The 21,593-nt window shown below is 41.7% G+C and overlaps 1 protein-coding gene and 1 pseudogene across 1 annotated transcript in view; both read right to left on the bottom strand.

Moving 5' to 3' along the window:
* Positions 1-5,672, bottom strand: part of RAB23 (RAB23, member RAS oncogene family) — a 37,105-nt gene extending 31,433 nt beyond the window's left edge. Inside the window, exon 1 of the mRNA XM_027603524.2 lies at positions 5,397-5,672. The gene's annotated coding sequence lies outside the window, so the exon portion shown is untranslated. The remainder of the gene's footprint in view (positions 1-5,396) is intronic.
* Positions 5,673-9,782: 4,110 nt separating this feature from the next.
* LOC113927314 lies at positions 9,783-10,958 on the bottom strand (annotated as a pseudogene).
* Positions 10,959-21,593: the final 10,635 nt, after the last annotated feature.

Raw genomic sequence — 21,593 nt, forward strand, 5'->3', positions numbered from 1 at the left:
AAAATCAAGAGGCGGACACTCACTGACTGAGCCACCCAGGCACCCGAGAACATACTTTTTTTCAAGTACCCATTAAATATATATACCAAGATAAAACAGATTCTAGGCCATAAAACAAACCTCAACAAACTTAAAATAATGGGACCACAACGCAAACAAACTAGAAATCAGTAACAGAAAGATAACAGGAAAATCGGCAAACATTTGCAAACTAAAAACAGACTTCTAAAGAACCTGTGGGCCAAAGAAAGAAGCTCAAAAGACATTTTTTTTCAAATAATTAAACCGAATTAAAATGAAAATACAAAATGTGAGAGTTTGTGGGATATAGCTAATGTAGTGCTGAGAGGGAAAATTATAGCACTAAACGCTTACCATAGACAAGAAGTTAAGTCTCAAATCAATAATTTAAACTCTCACCTCAAACTAGAAAAAGAAGAGCAAAATAAACCCAAAGCAAAGGATGGAAATAATAGAAGTAAGCAGAAATCACTGAAATTGAAAACAGAAAAATAGGGAAAATTAAACAAAAAACGTTCTTTAAAGATAAAAAAAATTGAATAACACAGGAAAAAAAAGAGAAGATACAAATTACCAGTATGAGGAAAAAAATCAGGAACGTCACTGTGGACTTTGCAGACTCAAAAGGATAATATAACAACTCTACACACATCAATTTGACAACTTAGGGAGGCCTGGGTAGCTTAGTCTGTTAAGCATCTGACTCTTGATTTTGGCTCAGGTCATGATCTCAGGGTCGTGAGATGGAGCCCTGCACACTCTCTCCCTCTGCCCCTCCCCCCCTTAAAAAAATCGACAACTTAGATGAAATGGACCAATTCCTTAAAAAGCGTAAAGTACTGAAAATGAAAGAGATAATCTGAATAGCCCTGTAACTATAAAGGAAATTGGTGAACTTGTAACTTAGAAACTCAAAGACAAATCTCCAGGCTCGGGTGATTTCACTGGAGAATTTTACCAAACCTTTCAAGGACTGACACCAATGATATACACTCTTCCAGAATACAGAAGAGAAGGGAATACTTCCCAACTTATTTTATAAAACCAGTATTATTTTGATACCAACATAAAAACAGTACCAAAAAACAAAACAAAAACAACTGGACAAAGACACACAAAAGTCCTCAACAAAATATTAGTAAATCAAATCTAGGAATATACAAAAAGAATAACTAGGAGCAAGTGGGCTTTATTCTGGGAATGCAAGGCTGGTTCAATACTCAAAACTCAATCAGTGTAATCTACCAAATTAACAAAGTAAAAAAGAAAAACCTCATCACCATATCAACTGAAACAGAAGAAATATATAACAAAATTCAACATCCGTTTTTCAGAAAAATAGTCCGCAAACTAGAAACAGACTTCTTCAGCCTCATAAACGTCATCTATTAAAAAACTCCACAGATGGGGAGCCTGGGTGGCTCAGTGGTTGGGCGTCTGCCTTCAGCTCAGGTTATGATCCTAGGGTCCTGGGATCAAGCCCTGCATCAGGCTCCCTGCTCGGCGGGGAGCCTGATTCTCCCTCTCCCTCTCCCCCTGCTTGTGTTCCCTCTCTCGCTGTGTCTCTCTCTGTCAAATAAATAAATAAAATCTTTTAAATAAATAAAAAAATAAATAATAAAAAACTCCACAGCTAACATTATACTTAACTCTGAAAGCTTGCCCTTTTTTTTTTTCAAGTAAACTCTATGCACAACATGGGGCTCAAACTCATGACCCAGAGATCAAGAGTCGCATGCTCTACTGACTGAGCCAGCTGGGTGCCCCTGAAAGCCTGACTGCTTTAACCCTTAGACTGAGAACAAGATAAGTATTTTCACTCTCACTACTCCTATTCATCATACACAAAGTCTTAGCTAGAAATGAGGTGACAAAAAATAAATAAAACTCTTACAAGTTAGAGAAAAATTAAACTGTCCTTATTCACAAATTACATGAGTGTCTTTACAGAAAACTCCAAGGAATTAAAAAAAAAAATCCTAGAACTAATAAATGAGTTTAGCAAGGACACGGGATACAAGGGCAACACACAACACTGAATTGTATTTCTATACCCTAACAACATACAATTTGAAAAATTGTACATTTTTATTTTTTTAATTTATTTTATTTATTTAAGTAATCTCTACACCCAACATAGGGCTGGAACTCACAACCCCAAGATCAAGAGTAGCATGCTGTCCCAACTGAGCCAGCCAACCACTCCTGAAAACAAAATTTTTAAGTGACATTTATAAAAGTTCCCCCAAAATTAACTACTTTGGTATAAATTTAACAAAACATGTACAGGACCTATATGCTGAAAATTATAAATCACTAATGAAACAAAGACCTAAATAAATAAAAAGATGTGCCATGTTCACAGATTGGAAGACTCAAAAAAGTAAAAACAGCACTTCTCCCCAAATCTATCCATGGTTTAATCCAATTCCAAAGCACCAGCAGGATTTTCTGCAGTTGAGACAAGCTGATTCTAAATGTTATATGGAAAGGCAAATAAACTAAAATAGCTAACACAATTTTTAAAAAGAAGGAAATCATAGTAGCCAATTTTAAGACACCATAAAGCTATACTAATTAACAAAGTGTGATACTGGGGGTGCCTGGGTGGTTCAGTCGGTTAAGTGTCTGCTTTTGGCTCAGGTCATGATCTCAGGGTCCTGGGATCCAGCCCGGGGTGGGGCTCCCTGCTCAGCTGGGAGTCTGCTTCTCCCTCTCCTTCTGCTCCAACTGCCCCCTGCTTGTGCTCAGATACTCTCTCTCTCAAATAAATAAATAAAATCTTTAAAAAATAAAATAAATAAAAGTAAAAGAATAATTTTTAGAAGAAATCTCTTACAAGGTGAAAATGTTGATCTGGGGTTAGGCAGAGTTCTTAGACATCATACCAAAAAAATTTCCACAAAAGGAAAAATTGATAAATTAGACTTCACAAAAATTAAAAACATTTGCTCTGTGAATGATACTGTTAAAAGAATGAAAAGACAAGCTACAGACTGTGAGAAAATATTTGCAAAGCACATACCTACCAAATAACTTCTATCTAGAACATATGAAGAACCCTCAAACCTCAACATAAGGAAAAAAAATAAGAAAGCAAACAACCCATTTGAAAAATGGGCAATACTCTCGCCCAAATGCTCATCAAAGATTATATATGCCAAATAAGCACATGAAAAGATATTCAAAATCATCAGTCATTAGTTAAAGACACACTAAAACCATGGGATATCACTACACGCCTATGAGATGGCTAAATTTAAAATTACTGACAATACACAGTGCTTACAAGGATGTGGAACAACTGGTAGTCCCACACGGAGCTGGTAAGAATGCAAAATGATAATAGCCACTCTGGAAACCAGCATGACAGTTCCTTACAAAGTTAAACATCCTTTATATGACCCTGCAGTCACTCCTAGCAATACCCTACAGAAATGAGAACTTATGTTCACACAAAAACCTGTACACGAATGTTTATAGCAGCTCTATTCATAATCACCAAGAACTGGAAACACTCCAAATGCCCTTCAGTGGATGGATGTATAAACAAATTGGCACATCCATCTAATGGAACATTACTTAGCAATAAAAAAAGAAGACATTGTTGATATATTCAACTTTGAGGAATCTCAAAGGCATTATGCTGAGTGAAAGAAGTCAGCATCAAAAGGTTACATAGTGTATGATTCCACTTAATATGACATCTAGAAAAGTTTAGTAATTGCCAGGGGTTGGGGTAAGGGGAAGGATATAAAAGGGTAGCATGAATTTGGGGTGGGGGGTGATAAGCACTGTTCTATGTGGTGATTGCATTAATCTAAAATTCACAGAATGGCACACCCCTTAAAAAGTCAATTTTAGGGGCACCTGGGTGGCTCAGCCGCTCAGCTCATGGTCCCAGGGTCCTGGGATCGAGCCCCGCATCCGGCTCCCCGCTCCTCCCTCTCCCACTCCCCCTGCTTGTGTTCCCTCTCTCGCTGTGTCTCTCTCTGTCAAATAAATAAAATCTTAGGGCACCTGGGTGGCTCAGTCGTTAAGCGTCTGCCTTCGGCTCAGGTCATGATCCCAGGGTCCTGGGATCGAGTCCCACATTGGGCTCCCTGCTCAGCGGGAAGCCTGCTTCTCCCTCTCCCACTCCCCCTACTTGTGTTCCTGCTCTCACTGTCTCTCTTTGTCAAATAAATAAATAAAGTCTTTTAAATAAATAAATAAATAAATAAATAAATCTTTAAAAAAGTCAATTTTACCGTATAATTTTAAAAATAAAATTTAAGGAAGAAAAGCCTAATCAGATTTTAACACAGCCAGTCTGGTGATTATCAGCTACTACTGCTCTGTAGACTTAATGCACTCTATCAAAACAGTTAAGTTCTTAGAAAATAAGATAATTCTGAGTATAATAATTAAAAGGCTTACAGCAATGCTTTGCATAAATACTCTTTTCTAAATACGCTTTCCCCAAATTTAATTTTAAAAAACTTTTCCAACCAATGCAGTCTAATAAATTAGAAAAGGTACTTAAGTACAGGGACGATTGTGTTTATAACACTGAAGAACTTGGTTAGGTCCAATGAAATTACCTAGAACACGTTAGGAGTTATATAAAACCTAGAGAAACGACCCTTTCAGACTCTACCGGCACTACTCATAGAGTGAAGTTAATGGTCTCTCACACACCCTCAGGTTCTTACGTCTGGGAGCTGCCGAAGACTCCTCGGTTCTCCGAGTTAAGTAATTCTGTGGCAGCCAGTGTCAATGAAATAGTGCAGTCTGGCTCATTCATATTCTAGCAGTCTCTGAGCAAGAAACTAGGGAAGGGTGGGGCCGCGGGTAAGGAGGGGGCCCCGCCGCAGGGAGGAGGGGGTTCTAAAAGCCAAGGCAGAGCTTGGGACCCCCCCCTCCCGATCAAACCGCACCCGGCACTTGACGCCCCTTGTTGGTGTCTCGCCCGGCCTGGGTCGCCCCTTCCCCATGTGGGCGCTGGGAGAAGGCGAGAAGCTGGGTGCTCAGCCAGGCTGGAGGCCAGCGCCTTGCCCCCGCTCCGTCTCGCTCCTTCCCGCCCAAGGGGCAATTCCAGGGACCCACACCCTGGGAGCCCGGGCCGCTGGGCGCTGAGAGAGGGTGCCGGGCATGTAGTGCCGCCCACCTTCTCCAGGGGATACTTGGGCACCGCGCTCAGCGGCCGGGGGATGGGAGCCCGGGCCTGGAGGCCCCTGCCCCCACACCCCTCTACATAGAGTCCCCGGAGTACGGCATATCCCGGGACCCCGGGAAGAAGCGGGTCCTTCCCCAGCGGAGCCGGGGGAACCCTCAGCCGCTGAAGAGGGCGAGTCAGAGCCGCGCCACTGCCCGGAGTGCAAGCCGCTACTCACCGTCCCCCGCCCGCCGCGGACTCGCCGCCCGGCGCGACCGGCTCCTCCTGGTCGCGGCGCAACCGCTGCCACCGCCGCCGCCACCGCCAAAACCACCTCCTCCTCCTCCTCCCAGGGCGCCAGCTCCCCCGGCGGGGCCGCCCGGCTGGCTCGCGCCCTCCTTCGCTCTTTTAAGAATGACTATGATTTTTTTAACGAACTTTATTGGCAGCCAGGGCTCGGAACAAGCGTCTTAGCAGCAACTCCGGCAAGCGTGGTAGGGCGCGGGAGACGGCTCCCCTCATCCGCGGACCCGCCGCTCTGCGGAGCATGCGCTGGGCTTGGTCTGCGCATGCTCCGCGAGGCCCGGGTCCCCCGCCCCGCTCCACCCCAGTTCCTGGTGCCGGGGAGGGCGGCTCCTTTGCGTTCCCGGTGCCTCCGGGGACCCGGTAGCAGTGGGGAGACGACAGGCGGGCAGGAACGCCTAGATCGTGGACCCTAGTAAAGAACTGACAGGAAGGTCCGCCTAAGTTTCGCCTACTAAGTGACCAGGCTTCCAGAGGACTTGCCCCGCCTTGGACACATACCTTATTTTCTTCACCCGATGACATCCAAGGGGTAGAGTGAGCAAAAATGTTGAGCAAAACCGAAAACGCACTCACAGCCCACACCTGGCGGCTGGACAAAGTAGATGTCTGAGATGGTTAACAATTGAGAGAACCAAGCCAACAACTAAAAGTTCCCCCCAAAAGCAATCTAAACTTTGCTTGAGTTGTTTTTATATTTCAAAATAAAATAGAAAAGGGAATAAAGGAAGATACCAGGTGTTGGCAAAATACTCCAAGTGATGTCGGAAATGTTGGGGTTTGGAGCTCATGACTAAGAAAGAATTCTTGAGAGGTCTTCCGTGCTCAGGCACAGGAGTGCGCAGAAAGAGCTACACTGGGGTCATGAGGAGTGGCCCATTATATACTTTCAAGTTGAGAGGGGGTTAGGGATAGTAAGTCTCTGAGGAATTTTGGAAGCAAGGTTTCTTGGACCTGGAGGGGGCTGGCTATTGTTAGGAAAATGTCATTATCATCTAATAAAACCTCAGTCGTGAGACCCTTCAGTTGTATATCAGTGAGCCATATGCTTGGGGGATGATTGCTAACAGGTATCATGGGGGTTAGAGATAAAGGAAGTTTCCAAAGGAATTTTTATATGTTTTTTAAATTTTTTATTGTTATGTTAATCACCATACATTACATCATTAGTTTGTGATGTAGTGTTCCATGATTCATTGTTTGTGCATAACACCCAGTGCTCCACGCAGAACGTGCCCTCCTTAATACCCATCACCAGGCTAACCCATCCTCACACCCCCCTCCCCTCTAGAAGCCTCAGTTTGTTTCTCAGAGTCCCTCGTCTCTCATGGTTCGTCTCCCCCTCCGATTTCCCCCCTTCATTCTTCCCCTCCTGCTTTTTTTTTTTTTTTTTAGGAATTTTTATATGTTAAAGTGGACTTACAGGATCCTGGGAGGGTGGGGGGAGCGGGATAATGTTAAACTAAGATGGCCCTTTCCCCTTAGCAAAGCATTAACATTGAGGCAGCTGAGTTCCTAGAGGAAGGGCACTCTGCCTGTTTCAAGGACCCATCAGTGGGCTGTAAGTAGTAAGGAAAGCTAGTTTTTTCATTTGCCTTTGTTTCCCACACCACAAGGATGTGGAGTAACTGAATTCATCTACCGTGCTTCTGAAATGTAAACTAGAACAACTCCTTTAAAAAACAATTTGGGGGCACCTGGGTGACTCAGACGGTTAAGCGTCTGCTTTCAGCTCAGGTCATGATCCCAGATTTCTGGGATCGAGCCCAGCATCAGGCTCCCTGCTCGGTTGGAAGTCTGCTTCTCCCTCTCTCATTCCGCCTGCTTGAGTTTCCTCTCTCACTGTCTCTCTCTGTTAAATAAATAAAATCTTTAAAAATAAAATAAAAACAATTTGGCCCTATCTACCAAAGAAGCCTACCCTCTGACCCAGCAAACAGGGTCCACTTCTACAAATCCAGCAAGGATTAATGGTGCACCAACAAGCAGGTGCAAGAATGTTCACAGCTGCATTTGTTTTAACGGCCCCCAAATGGAAATAACCCAAAAGACCAAAAACAACAGAATAAATTAATAAATCCACACAGTGTTCATATAATGGAATGCTATGCAATATGCAACGAAGAGAAGACTGGCCCGAAAGGACCAACATGAAATGGCTTACCTGCAGAAATGTAAATTTGAGCATAGAAAGTAAGGTGCAAGGCACCTGGGTGGCTCAGTTGGTTGAGCAGCTGATTCATGATTTTGGCTTAGGTACTGATCTCAGGGTCCTGGGATCAGGCTCTGAACTCAGCCGAGAGTCTGTTTGAGGACTCTCTCTCTCTCTCTCTCTCTCCCTCTGCCCCTCTCTCCTGCAGACAGTGTGCGTGCCTGCACTCTCCAAAATAAATTTAAAAAGAAGAAAAGATGCAAAAAGTACATCCTGAGTAAGCCCATTTCAACATAAAAACAGGAAAAGTTATCTGCTAAAATTTGGGATAATGGTTACCTTGGCAGGAAAGGGATAGTGACTGGGTGAGGGATTTCCAAGGTGTTAGTAAGGCTCTCTCTGTTGATCTTGGCCTTAGTTAAACATGCGTGTTCATTTGTGAAAATTCACCAAACTGTACTCTTATGTACATTTCTCTGTGGGTGAATTTTATTTCACGTGCAGTAGTTCTTGGAATTAAAATTTTTAAATTTTAGGGGCTCCTGGGTGGCTCAGTTGATTGAGCTCCTGCCTTTGGCTCAGGTCATGCTCCCAGGGTCTTGGGATCGAGCCCCACATTGGGCTCCCTACTCAGCGGGGAGTCTGCTTCTCCCTCTCCCTCTGCCCCCTCACTCGTGTTCTCTCACGCTCTGTTCTCTCCCAGATAAATAAAAAATCTTTTTAAAAATAAATAAAATATTTAAAATTTAAATTTGTTTTACCATATAATTGCAATATAGTTTTGTAAATGTAAACATAGTGATTATTCACAAGAAATTTAATGTCAAGTAGACAATGGATTTATCTCCAGGATTTGGTTGGTAGTTTCTTAAACTTGAGTAATGTACTCACCCCCTTTAAAAGAAAAGGAAACACCCCCCCCTTTAAAAGAAAAGGAAAAGGATTAAGAAATGGGCAAAGGACTTAAATAGACATTTCTCCAAAGAAGATGTACAAATGGCTAATAAGTACATGAAAAGAGGCTCAATATCACTCATCATTAGTAAAATGCAAATCAAAACCACAATGAGATACTATTTCACACCCACTAGAATGGCTGTTATAAAACAAAAGAAAACAAAAACAAAATAACAAGTGTTGGCAAGAATGGTAAGAAATTGGGGGGTGGGGTGGCTGGGTGATGGACATTGGGGAGGGTATGTGTTGTGGTGAGCACTGTGAATTGTGTAAGACTGATGAATCACAGACCTGTACCCCTGAAACAAATAATACATTATATGTTAATTTAAAAAAATTTTTTAAAAACAAACTTAAAGAGCTTTAAAACAAAAAACAAACAAAGAATGGTGAGAAATTGTAACCCCTGTGCACTGCCAGTAGGAGTGTAAAATGGTACAGCTGTTATGGAAAACAGTATGTCAGTCCCTCACAAAATTAAAAATAGAATTACCATATGATCAGCAATTCCACCTCTAGGTATACACTCAAAAGAATTGAAAGCAAGGAGTCAAACAGATATTTGTACAACTATGTCCACATCAACATTATTTACAATAGCCAAAAAGTGGAAGCAACCGAAATGTGCATCAGCAGATGGACTGATAAACAAAATGTCATGTAAACATACAATGAAATTGAGTGCCGGGTTGGTTCAGTCAGAAGAGCATGCAGCTCTTGATCTCAGGGTTGTGAGTTTGAGCCCAACGTAGAGATTACCAAAAAAAATTTAATTTAAAATTTTTTTAATTAAAAACTAAAAAAACAACAAACATATAATGAAATATTATTCAGCCTTAAAAAGGAAGGAAATTCTGACACATAGTACATCATGGATGAATCCTGAAGACGTCATGCTGAGTAAAAAGACAAATACTGTATGATTCCACTAAGTTACCTAAAATAGTCACATTCATAGATATACAAGATAGAATAGTGGTTGCCAAAGGCAGAGGGGAGGGGAAAATGGGGAGTTAGTGTTTAATGGGTACAGAGTTTCCATTTTGCAGGATGAAAAATGTTCCAGAGATGGATGGTGGCGATGGTTGCACAACAATGTGAATGTGCTTAATGCCCTGAAACAGTATCCTTAAAAATGGGCAAAAACGGTGAACTTTATGTTAAGTATATCTTACAATTTTTTTTCAACTTGAGACATCCAGAGAGCTTTTATTGAAAAGATTTACTGCAGCCAGCGTTGAAAAAGTTTACTGCAGTTTTTGACTTCTTCAAAGAGCTGATAACCCTCATCTGCTTCTTCACCTTCTTCATCATAATCATCATCATCTTCTGCGATAGCTTCTCCAGTAAAGTATAACACTGATCTTGGGATTATACACTCACGTAGAAAGTGACCAATTTCAAAGTCTGCAGCAAGGATAGCTTCAGCAGCATCATCCAGATCTCCACTTTCAGGAACTTCAGGAGGGGCAAAAAAATTAAAGAAAGAGTCATTGGAAACTGTTTTGGTCACAGTACGAACTGTCCCACATCCCTTGTGTTTCTGTTTCTTCTTAATGGTTTTCCAAGTGACATTCTTTCCTTTTTTCCAATCTATCTGGCACCCTGTACAACCCATAATTTCTGGTCCATCGAAAGAAAAGGGATCAGAATCATCCGGTTCTGACCTCATCCTATATGTCTTTGTCAACACTTCATTTGTGAAATATTCATTGGGTTCAAAGTGAAATTCTAAGACAAAACTCATGGGCTGGCCAGCATCTGAGAACTTCACTTTAATATCTTTAAGTGCTTCAAAATAGGTTCATCATGTTCCTGAACCATATCACTGAGCAAGTCAATGTTCTTAAAAACAGTCAACCAGCATTCAGGAATTCCCTTGGGGTCTTCTTTTTCTTCATCCTTTTTCTCATCTTCAATCTTGGCTTTTTCTTTCAGCTCCTCCGAAATTTCATCCTCCTCATCTGGTTTCCATTCACATTCTTCTTCCATAGGTTCATAAATTGCATTAATGACCTCAAATCGCTTATCAAATAGAGGCTGATAGAGAACAGCATACTTTCTTTCAAGATCATGAACTTCCTCATAGAATTTGGCTTCTATCTGTGCACATTTAACTTGAAGATTTTTGAGAGCATTCACTCGTCTTTTAACTACCCTAGGCAAGCTTTCAATGTATCCTATTGGTGTTTCTACCAGACCATCAAGTCTTTCTTGAAGGGCTGCAAGAATCTGAGGATTTTGCATCATCTGAACAGTCAGCTGACGCGCTTTGATTTTTGTTTCTTCACCAGTTTCTTCTCCTTCTACTTCTTCAACATCATCCAAATCTTGATCAAGTTCAGACTGTTCTTTGTTGGCAATGTCTACCATGTTGTAAGAATTCCAAATATCGGTGGCTAGCACGGGGAGCCAGGTGGTCGGAGCTGCGCAGGCAGTGATTCAGGGCGGTGGCAGGAGGAGCAGGAGGCCTCTTACAATTTTTTAAATGGGGAAAAAAAGAAAATTCTAATGGGTAGCAGAGAATGAATGTGAGGATTCAAATTGGGGAAAAACTTCTTGAAGGACTTTTCCATATCCATGGGATTTTTGGACATTCTAGTGCAATTAAAGCAACATTTTATTTGACTCAAGGCTGTACCCAAGGACACAGCAGAGATTGTCAGGCTTCCTTCAGTGAGATAATGAAAGACTACATGGAAAGCTGGCCTTTTAAATCCTGCAGTTGTGTTGAAGCAAAAATGGCAATAGAATCAGCCTGAAGGACTTTGTTTTTTGTTTTGCTTATTGTTTTTATAAAGATTTATTTATTTGAGAGAGAGAACATGTGCATGTGAGCGGGGAGAGGGGCAGAAGGAGGGAGAAAGAGAGAGAGAGTCAGAGAGAGAATGTCCAACAGACTCCCTGCTGAGCATGGAGCCCACTGAGGGCTCCATCTCAGGACCCTGAGATCATGACCTGAGCTGGAATCAAGAATTGGATGCTTAACTGACTGAGCCACCCCGGCGCCCCATTCTGAAAGACTTTGAAAGATATTTTACCTGCTGTGTCTGGAAATGAGTTACACAAAATTATTTAGGGAAAACATTCCAAAAAGTTATTTAAAAAAAATTTTTTTAAGTAACCACTATGCCCAAGGTGGGGCTTGAACTCACACCCCCAAGATCAAGAGCTGCATGTTCTACCTACTGAGCCAGCTAAGCACCCCTGAAAAGTTACATTTTTTAAAAAAAGATTTTATTTATTTATTTGACAGAGAGAGACAGCAAGAGAGGAAACACAAGCAGGGGGAGTGGGAGAGGGAGAAGCAGACTCCCCACTGAGCAGGGATTCCCGGTGCAGGGCTCAATCCCAGGACCCTGGGATCATGACCTGAGCCGAAGGCAGACGCTTAATGACTGAGCCACCCAGGCACCCCGAAAAGTTACATTTTTAAGTCACTTAGTGAATGTTCAAATCTAGTACCTTCGCTGACCCAGCAAAAAGTATCCATTGTCGTTTGCTGGTTGTTTTACTGTGTTTGACTCTAATGAGCTAAATACTTTTTAGGGATCATGAACTGTTAATGAGTGAAAGAAAAACATTAAAGAAAAATTTATGTATATATGAACAAAAATAACCAGTGTATAAAAAGGGGCCCCAATTTAAATTGGAGAGCCAGAGAGTCCTTTCCGACAAAGTAACATTTCATCAGTTATCTGAAGGATAAATGTGTTAGCTGGATAAAGAATAGGCAGAACAAGATTTTAAGTAGAAGGAGCAACAAGTACAATATGACCAGAGGCAGGAAATAATTTGGTGGGTTTGAGGAATCGAAAGGGAGCTAGTGTGCAGGAATAAGTTGGAAAGTCATATAAGATGGAGTCGTGAGGGAGGCAGGGAACAGAGCATGAAGACCCTGGGGGTCAGGATAAGCAATTTGGATTATACTGCAAGTACACTGGGAAGCCTTTGAAGGGTTTTTAGTGAAGGGATAAGGAGATCCTGTGGCAGATTTCTCTGGCTGCTGTCTAATGAAAGCACAGAGCAGATGAAACGAAGAGACCAGTGGAAGGCTGGTCCAGGTGAGAGATGATGGAGCCTTCACTGAGGTGGTAACAGGATTGGTGCAGAAAAGTGGATGGATTTGGTTTTAGTTTTGGAGGTAGAATCCATAGACTTGGCTATGAAACAGGAACAAGAGGTAATGTCAGGATTGATTCACAGGTTTTTTGAATGACCACTGAGATTCTGGCTCCTAATTCCAATGTGTGGGGGATTCCCCACACGGAGCAATTCTTGGACACTAGCTGTGTGTCCTATAATGTTACTCAATTTTGACACTTTCCATCTGGAGATAGCCTAAGATTCCACAGGTTTAGGGTTCAGTCCTACAAGAAAGTCTTCCACCCCCCCCCAACACACACACTTCAGAGGCTAGTCACAAGCTCAGGTTATCACCTGTGCTTCTGACCAATCCATTATAGGTTGGAGGTTCCAATGATCTCTTCCTTGGTTTTGATTAATTTGCTAGAGTGGCTCACAGAACTCAGAAACGTTTGGAATAAACTCAGGAACAGCCAGATGGAAGAGATTCATAAGGAAAGAGCAAGGAGCTTCATGTGCTCTCCAGACATCCACTCTCCCCACATCTCCTTTGGTTCATCTACCCAAAAGCTCTCTGGCCCAGTCCTCTTGGGTTTTCATGGAGGCTTCATTACATAGGCATGATTGATTAAACCATTGGCCTTTGGTGATTGAGTCAACCTCCAGGACCTCTCCCCTCTCAGAGGTAATGGTGGGGGGTTTGAGTAGGTGGGGGAGGGGTGAGACTTGAAGTTCCAACCTCTAATCACGTGGTTGGTTCTCCTGGCAACCAGCCCCCCTTCCTTAGGTGGCCAGCAAAATCCACCTCATAAACATAACAAGAGATGCCTCTGTCACTCTCAACATTTAGGAAATTCTAAGGGTTTTAGGAGCTCTATCCCAGGAATAGGGACAAAGACCAAATATATACTTCCTTCTTATAAATCACAATATCACATGAACTTGCTGATAGTGGTCACTATGGTACTAATCATAATCCCTAGCCAGTGTGAGTCAGGGAAGACAGTCAATGCTTTCTAGATTTCCTTTTTTGGTGTGTTATTGATTGTTCTTGTCTCATATGGACTAGTCTGTACCATCATATGCACTTTTGGGTTTAGTGTGCTTATCTTATTAGAACATAAAAAATCTTTTTTTTTTCCTTCACTGCCAGGTCATTCTCATATATAAATTTGCTTTTGTTGAAATAGTGTGCTGAGAGATGTCCTCTCTGAAAGGGCTGTACTATTTGGGCAACTTTCTGATTTTTGAGGACCTCACTGATAGTGTATTTGTGTGATGTTCTTCGTAGTACAGCTATTGGAACATTTCTTTAGACATCCTTCCAATGACCTAGCAGTTAATGCATTTTTTAAAAAAGATTTTATTTATTTATTCATGAGAGACAGAGAGAGAGAGAGGCAGAGGCAGAGGGAGAAGCAGGCTCCCCCCCCCCCCCCAGCAGGGAGTGCAATGCGGGACTCGATCCCAGGACCCTGGGATCATGACCTTAGCCGAAGGCAGATGCTTAACCGACTGAGCCACCCAGGCGTCCCAGCAGTTAATGCATTTCTAAGAGGCTTATTCACAATCAGCATTTTGTTATCCACTCTTTGATGTAAATTCTTAAGATAAGGAGGGAATATATGATTAACCCTATATTTAGAAGTGAATAAAGTGGATATTATATTAAGTTTTCGGCTTGTAATTCCCATATCACATAGATAGTATACATTCAGAAACCATGCCTACTCGTGGTACAGGTGTGGGGGTTTGATTCTTCCCAGAAGTGTTCTCTCCATTGAGAACCGTAGGGGATGGCAGCCTTCCTTGCTGCTTCTCTGTTCCCCTGGAAAGAATTTTTCTAGTTCCCTTCTCACAGATTTGGTGGTTCTTCTATGTCTTGTCTTTCTTTATGTTAATGTCTCATTTTCAGCTCCCTCTTTCATCTAGACCAGGACATATCTTTAGTCCCTGGGGGCATACAGCCTCTGTTCTGAGCCTCAGTTGTGGCACTTTCCTGGACTGTCAAGGGCACTGGGGATTCATCAACCACCAGGAAGCTAATTCAATCGTTTCAATCCTAAGGACCCATCTCTTGGTGAACGTGGTAAGGACATTTGAAAACGTGGTTATCTGAATGGCTTGAGTAGGCTATTGGTTATTTAGTGCCTAGAAACCAGGGATGCCCAACGAAGCTTGCCCCCAAAAGGCCATTAGACTTCTCTTTGGAAAGCACTGTCTATTTCATTCATCTCTGGGATGATTTAGTTTAGTCCCCTTTGAAGGAACTAAACTTAATTTTTTTTTTTTTTTTTTACTCCAGGGCACCTGGCTGGCTCAGTTGGTAAAACATGCAACTCTTGATCTCGAGGTCTTGAGTTCAAGAACCATGTTTGGTGTAGACCTTACTTAAAAAGAAAAAAAAAAACAACCCAAAACTTCTTTTCTAAGTGTCTTCACTCCTCCGGTGGCCATAACAAAATACCATGGGCTGGGGGGCTTAAACAACAGGAATTTATTTCTCACAGTTCTGGAGGCTGGAAGTCCCAGATCAAGATTCCAGCTGATCTGGTTCCTGGTGAGAAACCTCTGCCTGGCTTGCAGATGGTCAACTTCTCACTGTGTCCTCTGGTCTCTCTTCTTTCTCTTTCCTTTTTTTTTTTTCCTTCTTTTCCTTATAGGGTCACTAATCCTATCATGGGGGACCAGTTGTCATGACCTCATCTAAATCTAATTACCTCACTAAAGCCCCACTTCCAAATACCATCACATTGGGGAGGTTGGGGGTTCAGGGTTTTTCTATACTAATTGGAGGAGGGAAACACAAATATGTAGTCTATAATACTAGGTGTAACGAGCTCGGACCTTTTATAAATACCATGTCAGGTTTCCTTTTATGTAGGAGGAGGAGAAATAGATTACTTTTATTTTACTTTATTTTATTTATTTGACAGAGAGCACAAGCAGGGGGAGCAGGACAGGGAGAAGCAGGCTTCCCTCTGAGCAGGAAGCCCGATGCAGGACTCACCCCTGGACCCTGGGGTCATGACCTGAGCTGAAGGCAGATGCTTAATGACTGAGCCACCCAGGCATCATTTTTTTTTTTTTAACTTTAAAAGATTCTTTATTTCCTGGGGCACCTGGCTGGTTCAGTCAGTAGAGCATGTGACTCTTGATCTCAGGGTTTTTGCGTTCAAGCCCCACATTGGGCTAGAGCTTACTTTAAAAAAAATAATAAAATAAAAGATTATTTATTTCCCAATTTAGAGGATTGGATGTACCTTTTAGATCTTTTTATTTTTATTTTTTTAAGTTTTATTTTTATTTAAGTAATCTCTACACCCAACATGGGGCTGGAATTCATAACCCTGAGATCAAGAGTCGCATGCTCCACCAACTAAACCAGCCAGGTTCCACTAGATCCTTTTATACTTTCTGCTCCTCTTTATTTGATTTTTTAAAATTAATTTATTTTAAAAATTGTTTAGTTTTACTGATTTATAATGAACATATAACATTGTGTAAATTTAGACGGACAATGTGTTGATTTGATGTACTTACATATTACAAAATGATTACCATCATAGAGTCAGCTAACAGTTCTATCATACCGCATAATTACCATTTCTTCTTTGTGGTAAGAACATTTAAGATTCACCATCTTAGCAACTTTCAAATAAGTAATACAAGTATCATTAACTATAATTACCATGCAGCACATTAGATCCCCAGAACTTATTCATCTTACAACTGAAAGTTTATACGCTTTGAACAATATCTTCCCATTTCCTTCACACCCCAGCCCTGGTAACCACCATTCTACTCTGTTTCTATGTGTTTGGCTTTTTCAGATTCCATGTATAACTGATATCATAAAGTATTTTTGTCTTTCTCTGTCTGACTTATTTTGTGTAGCATAATGCCCTCGAGGTCATCTATATTGTTGAAAATGGCAAGATTTCCTTCTTTCTCGTGGCTGAATAATATTCCATTATATATATATATATATATATATATGCGTATATTGTCTTCATTCATTCATTGATAGACACTTAGGTTGTTTCCTTATCTTGGCTACTGTGAATAATGCAGCAATGAACATGGAGGTGCAGATGTCTTCAAAACCCTGTTTTCATTTCCTTTGGCTATATATCCAGAAGTGGAATTGCTAAATCATATGGGAGTGTTTTTGGGGAAACCTCCATACTGTTTTCCATAGTGACTGCACCAATTTATATTCCTATCAACAGTGCACAAGTCCACGTCCTTTCTAACACTCATTATTTCTTGGGTTTGGGTTTTTTTTTTTATGATAGTCATTCTAACAGGTGTGAGTTTTTTGTTTGTTTAGGATTTATTTATTTATTTGAGAGAGAGAGCATGATCGGGGGTGGGGTGTGTGTGGGGGGGAAGGGGCAGAGGGAGAGGGAGAGAATCTCAAGGAGACTCCATGCTGAGCATGAAGCCTCTTACAGGGCTTAGTCCCACAACCCTGAGATCATGACCCGAGCCAAAACCAAGAGTCAGCCGCTTAACTGACTGAACCACCCAGGTGCCCCACAGATGTGAGTTTTGATTTGTAGTTTTGATTTGCATTTTCCTGATGATTAGTGATATTGAACATCTTTTCATGTATCTGTTGGCCATTTGTATGTCTTTAGAAAAATACCTACTCGGGGCACCTGGGTGGCTCAGTTGGTTAAGTGACTGCCTTCCGCTCAGGTCATGATCCCAGGGTCCTGGGATCGAGCCCCGCATCGGGCTCCCTGCTCGGCCAGAAGCCTGCTTCTCTCTCTCCCACTCCCCATGCTTGTGTTCCCTTTCATGCTGTCTCTCTATCTCTCTCTGTCAATTAAATAAATAAATAAAATCTTTTTTAAAAAAAGAAAAATACCTATTCAATTCCTCTGCCCCATTTTTTTATTGGATTTTATTTTATTTTTAAAGATTTTATTTCTTTCACAGAGGGAGACACAGCGAGAGAGGGAACACAGGCAGGGGGAGTGGGAGAAGGGGAGGCAGGCTTCCCGCGGAGCAGGGAGCCCGATGCGGGACTCGATGCCAGGACCCTGAGATCAGGACCTGAGCCGAAGGCAGCCGCTCAACCACTGAGCCACCCGGGCGCCCCTATTGGATTTTATTTTTAAGTAATCTCTACACCCAGCATGGGGCTCGAACTTACAACCCCAAGATCAAGAGTCACATGCTCTACTGACTGAGCCAGCCAGGAGCCTCTGGACTTTTCCTATTGAGTTCTATGAATTCTTTATATAGTTTAGATATTAACCCTTCCTCAGAAGGTTTGCAAATATTTTCTCCCATTCTGTAGGTTGAGTTTTCATTTTGTTGATTGTTTCTTTTGCTATGCAGAAGGTTTTTAGTTTGATGTAGTCAGAGATTGCCTTATTCTTTCTTAGTAAATACTTGTCTCAAAAACTCACCTTGAGGGGCGCCTGGGTGGCTCAGTCAGGTAAACGTCTGCCTTTGCTCAGGTCATGATCCCAGGACCCTGGGATCGAGCCCCATATCAGGCTCCTTGCTCAGTGGGGAGCCTGCTTCTCCCTCTCCCTCTGCCTCTCCCCCTGCTTGTGTTCCCTCTCTCTGTCAAATAAATAAATAAAATTTTTCAAAAAACAAAACAAAATAAAACAAAAAAATACCTCACCTTGAATTACAAATAATGATGCAGAAGACAAATTAAGAAAAAGTACTCTCAACATCTGACAGAGAAGTGGCTAATTTCTTTAATATACAAAGAAGTCTTACACATCACTAGGCAAAAGACCATCAACTGTATAGAAATATGGGCAAAGATGACACATAGTCAGATACTGAAAAGTAATAAGAAAAAAGATTCTAGCCCAGGCAGCGTGCATGGGAGCATGGAGAATGGCCCTGCTATGCTCCTTCCTTGAGAACCAAGCCCAGCATCTCCCCATAACCTGCCATAGCTCTGAACTGTGTCTGTGAGCATCTGGGCTCTATATCAATTTGTTTCATGCATCTCTTGGCAAGATGTGTTCTAAGATATCAGAAAAGCCTAAGAGAAGTTATTTTCTGCTTGGTGGGGGGTGTCTGAGAATGATAAAAAGTTTTTCCATATACATTAATGGTAATTGCGTCTTTGCTTTATGCCATCTTGTCTTAAGAAAGTTTCATTGGACTGCTCTACTCTCAGGAGTGGGGGAAACCTCATATGTTGTTGGACGAGAACTGAAATCAGTCCTTTTAGAGAGCAATCTGGCAAAATATATCGAAATGGTGAACTTTTATTACCCTGTGTAAAAATTTCACTTACACAATATTTTAAAAGAGTCCTTAATAATACAAGTATAACGAATATAACGAACTCAATTATCCCAATTATCTCAAACGGACATAGAGTCTGTGGCCCGAGGAAAGTATTAAATGCTTTTCTCTCTATCCCAAGTTATATATACTTGTTTCCTTCTAAACATATACACTAAGCTTTGGCATTATCAAGCCTTCAGAGATTCAGAAATTCTCCTATTAAGAAAATGATAGTCTGTCTTGAATTTCCTCCTAAAATATTTCTCCCTCATGGGACATTATTCAAATGAGACAGAAAGAATGGAGGACAAAACAAGTATTGTTGCATGGATAATGAACTGTTGATGATTACAGAGACACCTCTGGGTGGTTTTAGGTTGTTTCTGGGCCACATGGTGGGTCCAAATTCTACTCAGATTTGTATGTTTAAGAATTAAATCTTACCAGTTCACTCAAGGGATGATTAGGGACTGGGAAACCAGTCATCTTCCAAGAGGCTTATATATACAAAGCAGAATGCTAGTTTCAGAACTCACAGTGGGATATATACCAAGGGTGATACCAGACCTGAAGCTTTCTTCACACAACACCATCTCTTGCTTAAAAATAGCAGAAGCCTCCATCTTACCCTCCCCCCTTTCTTGTTTGTCTTTCCTGATTTTTTTTCTTTCCTGTGGGTCCATGCATTTAGAAGACCAATTTGCAAGTCAGAAGGCTGCTGAGCAAGCACAAAATTAAAGCAAAGAGAATTGGATGCTTTTGGAAGGCATTTCTAGCAAATTGAAGAGAATCAATGAATTGACCTTCCACATTTTAGAGGAATTCCTTTCTAAAAAGCTGGGCCATGAGTCAATAATCAGAACATCCTTTCTCTTCTCGGTGAAGGAGAAATAAACAGATACACAGTTGACTCTTGAATTTCACGGGTCTACTTCTGCATATATGTTTTATAAATACAGTACTGTACTGTAACTGTAGTTTCTCTTCCTTATGATTTTTTTAAAAGATTTTATTCATTTATTTGACAGTGAGAGAGGGAACACAAGCAGGGGGAGTGGGAGAGGGAGAAGCAGGCTTCCCGCCGAGCAGGGAGCCCGATGCGGGGCCCCATCCCAGGACCCTGGGATCATGACCTGAGCCGAAGGCAGATGCTTAACGACTGAGCCACCCAGGTGCCCCCCTTATGATTTTCTTAATAGCATTTTCTTTGGCTTATTTTATTGTAATAATACAACATATAATACATACATCATACAAGATGTATGTTAATCAACTGCTTATGTTATCAGGAAGGCTTTTGGTCAACAGTAGGTTATTAGTAGTTAAGCTTTGGGGGAGTCAAAGGTTATATGTGGATTTTCAGCTGCACAGGGCTCAGCACCCCTAACCCCCACTGAAAGAGGACCTCAACTGCCTCCATTTTGACCTTAGTCCTTACTCTATAACTGATTAAGTGCTTCATTCTGACATCTTTTTTTTTAAGTTTATTTACTTATTTATTTAAGTAATCTCTACCCCCAACATGGGGTTTGAACTCATGAACTCGAGATCAAGACTTGCATGCTCTTCTGACTGAGCCAGCCAGGTGCCCCTCTGGCTTATCTTTTAACTCAAGCAAAAGACCTGTGATGGCAACCAAAAGTATCCCTCGAGCAGTAAGGACCACCCTGATGCCAGCAAGGCCTCTCATGACTGACCTCAAGACAATGATCAACCTGACCTTTACTGCCCCCCTGCGAGTACCCACTGACCTTTGTCCCACATTTTCCTTATATAAAAAAAATAAGTATTTTCAGAACTTTGAAGAAGACAGTGTTTGGAACACTAGTCCACTGTCTTCCTGGTGGTGGCCTCACTGAAACAAATTCCTCTCGTTTCCCCACCACTCGTCTCTCTGCCTTTGGATTTTGTCAGTGGTGAGTGGCTGAACCTGGTCTATTTGGGACCCCTGGAGCCAGACGCTCTTGCACCCCTGCACCCCAGTTACACCATGTTGTACAAGCCTCAATTGTAGTTAAATAAAATCAGGCTCAATGATTTCCTTTTATCTGCCCAAAATTGATAGCACACATGTACTTTTTCAAAATGACGTAAAACGCTACAAAAAGAGAGTGAACACATCTGTTCATCATGGAATGAAGTTAGGTGGTTGTTTCAAAAGTTGGCAATGTGTTCCATGAAAGGGAGGTTGATGCAAAACGACTCCAAAGGCAAAAGGAGCTGTAAGTCTGAAGAAAAAGGCTGACAAGTCCAGCTTGACAAGAAATAGTTGATGAAGGGGACTTAGGGACCGAAGCGTGTCTTTGGCAGTAAGACAAGTAGATCTCTGCAACCCCACCTCCTTTAAGACATGTTTTTATAGCCTGGAGGACCACCCAGGAGGTGAATGTTGGGAATAAGTGTCATAGTAAAAGCTCCAGAGCAGATCAAAGACATTTTGCCCTGAGGGTGTACTTAAGGGTGTGGTTAATGAAAGGAAAGAATGGTGGGGTGGGGTGGGGGGGATTGCTATGCCCAAGGAGGCTTCAGGTCACAGAATGCAATGCTTAGAAAGAACTCTCAATAATGTATTCCACTGTGCCTATGACTTCCAAGGACTGGGATCTTTTCCCAAGATCTTATTTATTTATTTATTTTTAAAAAGATTTTATTTATTTTTTTGAC

The sequence above is a fragment of the Zalophus californianus genome, chromosome 7, assembly GCF_009762305.2.
Source record: "Zalophus californianus isolate mZalCal1 chromosome 7, mZalCal1.pri.v2, whole genome shotgun sequence".
In the NCBI taxonomy this organism is placed as follows: domain Eukaryota; kingdom Metazoa; phylum Chordata; class Mammalia; order Carnivora; family Otariidae; genus Zalophus; species Zalophus californianus.